This window comes from Eriocheir sinensis, chromosome 69 (genome assembly GCF_024679095.1).
Source record: "Eriocheir sinensis breed Jianghai 21 chromosome 69, ASM2467909v1, whole genome shotgun sequence".
NCBI classification, from domain to species: Eukaryota; Metazoa; Arthropoda; class Malacostraca; order Decapoda; family Varunidae; genus Eriocheir; species Eriocheir sinensis.
In genome coordinates this window covers 8,288,322-8,293,321 of record NC_066577.1, presented here as the reverse complement: position 1 = coordinate 8,293,321, position 5,000 = coordinate 8,288,322, and the positions used below count along the sequence as shown (strand labels likewise).

General features: G+C 36.4%; 1 long non-coding RNA gene across 2 annotated transcripts in view; it reads right to left on the bottom strand.

Annotated features, from left to right (window-relative positions):
* Positions 1-3,328: 3,328 nt before the first annotated feature.
* LOC126988311 (uncharacterized) overlaps positions 3,329-5,000 on the bottom strand; it is a 2,004-nt gene continuing 332 nt past the window's right edge. For both annotated transcript variants that reach the window (XR_007741830.1, XR_007741829.1), the window contains exons 2-3: positions 3,829-4,630; positions 3,329-3,598 (exon numbers count right to left, since the gene is read on the bottom strand). This is a non-coding gene — a long non-coding RNA (uncharacterized LOC126988311). The remainder of the gene's footprint in view (positions 3,599-3,828; positions 4,631-5,000) is intronic.

Below are 5,000 nucleotides of genomic sequence, written 5' to 3'. Positions count from 1 at the left end.
TCGGTCTAAATTTGATGGTTGTTAAAGATTGGTCGAAATTTTATTGTGTCTCTCTTGTTTAATCTCTATAGCATAAGTTTTTTTTTTATACAAATTTTGGAACGCGGTCATAAACATTGAATTTTCAGACGCTATCAACAGTTTTTAGCATACATCAACAGTTCATTCAGTTTGACAGTCTATTCGGTATATATATTAACAGTTCTATGTGTCTAGTATTTTTGGGGGGGTGGAGTTAGAAGGAATTAGAAGTGTTGGATTTTAACAGTATTGATTCAAATTTTGGAACGTGGTCATAAACATTGGATTTTCAGACGCTATCAACAGTTTTTAGCATACATCAACAGTTCATTCAGTTTGACAGTCTATTCGGTATATATATTAACAGTTCTATGTGTCTAGTATTTTTGGGGGGGGATAAATTGAGTTAGAAGGAATTAGAAGTGTTGGATTTTCATAAGTATTAATGCGTTAAAAGTTATATAGTGAAATGTCCTGCGGTTAGCAATAAACTTTGGTGTTTGGTGGTGATTCATGGCTTCTGGTGGTGGTTGTGGTGGTGGTGGTGGTGGTGGTGAGCATAGAGATAGTGTACATTGGTGGTGGTGGTGGTGGTGGTGGTGGTGGTGTGGAAAATTATATATCAAATAGACAGAACTTAGCTGATCAATTCTCTCTCTCTCTCTCTCTCTCTCTCTCTCTCTCTCTCTCTCTCTCTCTCTCTCTCTCCCCTCTCCTCCCCCCCATTCTCTTTACAATAAGGGCAAGTTTGCATTTCATTAGATCCTACGGAGAAGAGAGAGAGAGAGAGAGAGAGAGAAGGAGAGGGAGATGAATGTTTTTTTTTCTCATACTGTTTTTTCCTCTCTCTCTCTCTCGCTCTCGCTCTCGCTCTCTAACTTTTCCCCTCATCGGTTTTTCCTCCCTTGTTATTTTTATTTTGAGAGAGAGAGAGAGAGAGAGAGAGAGAGAGAGAGAGAGAGAGAGAACAAAAAAAAACACCGGGTCATTGTTTCACCGCAGAGAACAAACACACACACACACACACACACACACACACACACACACACACACACACACACAAACAAACACACAAACAGTTATCCTCAAGTGCTCTGAAGAACTCTTGTCTTGATTGATAACATTAGAGAGAGAGAGAGAGAGAGAGAGAGAGTTTATAATCAATAGGATAATAAAGAGATAGATAGATAGATAAATAGATAGGCATTGTGTGTGTGTGTGTGTGTGTGTGTGTGTGTGTTTGTGTGTGTGTGTGTGTGTGTGTGTGTGTTTTGTAAGAGGCAGATGCTACTATTCATCTCTCTCTCTCTCTCTCTCTCTCTCTCTCTCTCTCTCTCTCTCACTGCCCATGCCCCCCAAAATATATATTGGTATCAGGGATTATGTTTAGGGCATCTTCAAACACATGATAGCCAGCACCTTATGGTATAAATCAACAAAGACTGACCTCACTTTGTTGTATAGAAAGTCTCATTAGTAAGGAAGCATATATGAATTTCCTGGGTCAAGGCCTATAGTGACTGTTTAGGGTTTTGTTAAGTTATGTTAGGTTAAGTTTAGGGTATCTTCAAACACATGATAGCCAGCACCTTATGGTATAAATCAACAAAGAATGACCTCACTTTGTTGTATAGAAAGTCTCATTAGTAAGGAAGCATATATGAATTTTGTGGGTCAAGACTGTTTTGTGTTTTGTTAGGTTATGTTAGGTTAAGTTTAGGGCATCTTCAAACTCATGATAGCCAGCACCTTATGGTATAAATCAACAAAGACTGACCTCACTTTGTTGTATAGAAAGTCTCATTAGTAAGGAAGCATATATGAATTTTCTGGGTCAAGACTTGTAGTAACTGTTTTGGGTTTTGCTAGGTTATGTTTGGTTAAGTTTAGGGTATCTTCAAACACATGATAGCCAGCACCTTATGGTATATATCAACAAAGAATGACCTCACTTTGTTGTATAGAAAGTCTCATTAGTATGGAAGCATATATGAATTTTCTGGGTCAAGACTGTTTTGGGTTTTGTTAGGTTATGGTAGGTTAAGTTTAGGGCATCTTCAAACACATGATAGCCAGCACCTTATGGTATATATCAACAAAGAATGACCTCACTTTGTTGTATAGAAAGTCTCATTAGCAAGGAAGCATATATGAATTTCCTGGGTCAAGGCCTATAGTGATTGTTTTGGGTTTTGTTAGGTTATGTTAGGTTAAGTTTAGGGTATCTTCAAACACATGATAGCCAGCACATTATGGTGTATATCAACAAAGAATGACCTCACTTTGTTGTATAGAAAGTCTCGTTAGTAAGGAAGCATATATGAATTTCCTGGGTCAAGGCCTATAGTGACTGTTTAGGGTTTTGTTAAGTTATGTTAGGTTAAGTTTAGGGTATCTTCAAACACATGATAGCCAGCACCTTATGGTATAAATCAACAAAGAATGACCTCACTTTGTTGTATAGAAAGTCTCGTTAGTAAGGAAGCATATATGAATTTCCTGGGTCAAGACAGTTTTGGGTTTTGTTAGGTTATGTTAGGTTAAGTTTAGGGTATCTTCAAACACATGATAGCCAGCACCTTATGGTATAAATCAACAAAGAATGACCTCACTTTGTTGTATAGAAAGTTTCATTAGTAAGGAAGCATATATGAATTTTCTGGGTCAAGACTGTTTTGGGTTTTGTTAGGTTATGTTAGGTTAAGTTTAGGGCATCTTCAAACTCATGATAGCCAGCACCTTATGGTATAAATCAACAAAGACTGACCTCACTTTGTTGTATAGAAAGTCTCATTAGTATGGAAGCATATATGAATTTCCTGGATCAAGACTGTTTTGGGTTTTGTTAGGTTATGTTAGGTTAAGTTTAGGGTATCTTCAAACACATGATAGCCAGCACCTTATGGTATAAATCAACAAAGAATGACCTCACTTTGTTGTATAGAAAGTCTCATTAGTAAGGAAGCATATATGAATTTTCTGGGTCAAGACAGTTTTGGGTTTTGTTAGGTTATGTTAGGTTAAGTTTAGGGTATCTTCAAACACATGATAGCCAGCACCTTATGGTATAAATCAACAAAGAATGACCTCACTTTGTTGTATAGAAAGTCTCATTAGTAAGGATGCATATATGAATTTCCTGGGTCAAGACAGTTTTGGGTTTTGTTAGGTTATGTTAGGTTAAGTTTAGGGTATCTTCAAACACATGATAGCCAGCACCTTATGGTATAAATCAACAAAGAATGACCTCACTTTTTTGTATAGAAAGTCCCATTAGTAAGGAAGCATATATGAATTTCCTGGGTTAAGGCCTATAGTGACTGTTTTGGGTTTTGTTAGGTTATGTTAGGTTAAGTTTAGGGTATCTTCAAACACATGATAGCCAGCACCTTATGGTATATATCAACAAAGAATGACCTCACTTTGTTGTATAGAAAGTCTCATTAGTAAGGAAGCATATATGAATTTCCTGGGTCAAGACTGTTTTGGGTTTTGTTAGGTTATGTTAGGTTAAGTTTAGGGTATCTTCAAACACATGATAGCCAGCACCTTAGGGTATAAATCAACAAAGAATGACCTCACTTTTTTGTATAGAAAGTCTCATTAGCAAGGAAGCATATATGAATTTCCTTCTTCAAACACTTTTTTGTATAGAAAGTCTCATTAGTAAGGAAGCATATATGAATTTCCTGGGTCAAGGCCTATAGTGACTGTTTTGGGTTTTGTTAGGTTATGTTAGGTTAAGTTTAGGGCATCTTCAAACACATGATAGCCAGCACCTTATTGTATAAATCAACAAAGAATGACCTCACTTTGTTGTATAGAAAGTCTCATTAGTAAGGAAGCATATATGAATTTTCTGGGTCAAGACTGTATTGGGTTTTGTTAGGTTATGTTAGGTTAAGTTTAGGGTATCTTCAAACACATGATAGCCAGCACCTTAGGGTATAAATCAACAAAGAATGACCTCACTTTGTTGTATAGAAAGTCTCATTAGTAAGGAAGCATATATGAATTTTCTGGGTCAAGACTTGTAGTAACTGTTTTGGGTTTTGCTAGGTTATGTTAGGTTAAGTTTAGGGCATCTTCAAACACATGATAGCCAGCACCTTATGGTATAAATCAACAAAGAATGACCTCACTTTGTTGTATAGAAAGTCTCATTAGTAAGGAAGCATATATGAATTTCCTGGGTCAAGACTGTTTTGGGTTTTGATAGGTTATGTTAGGTTAAGTTTAGGGTATCTTCAAACACATGATAGCCAGCACCTTATGGTATAAATCAACAAAGAATGACCTCACTTTGTTGTATAGAAAGTCTCATTAGTAAGGAAGCATATATGAATTTCCTGGGTCAAGGCCTATAGTGACTGTTTTGGGTTTTGTTAGGTTATGTTAGGTTAAGTTTAGGGTATCTTCAAATACATGATAGCCAGCACCTTATGGTATAAATCAACAAAGAATGACCTCACTTTGTTGTATAGAAAGTCTCATTACTAAGGAAGCATATATGAATTTCCTGGGTCAAGGCCTATAGTGACTGTTTTGGGTTTTGTTAGGTTATGTTAGGTTAAGTTTAGGGTATCTTCAAACACATGATAGCCAGCACCTTAGGGTATAGATCAACAAAGAATGACCTCACTTTGTTGTATAGAAAGCCTCATTAGTAATATAAATCAACAAAGAATGACCTCACTTTTTTGTATAGAAAGTCCCATTAGTAAGGAAGCATATATGAATTTCCTGGGTCAAGGCCTATAGTGACTGTTTTGGGTTTTGTTAGGTTATGTTAGGTTAAGTTTAGGGTATCTTCAAACATATGATAGCCAGCACCTTATGGTATAAATCAACAAAGAATGACCTCACTTTGTTGTATAGAAAGTCTCATTAGTAAGGAAGCATATATGAATTTTCTGGGTCAAGATCAAACACATGATAGCGTATAAATCAACGGAAGCATATATGAATTTCCTGGTTCA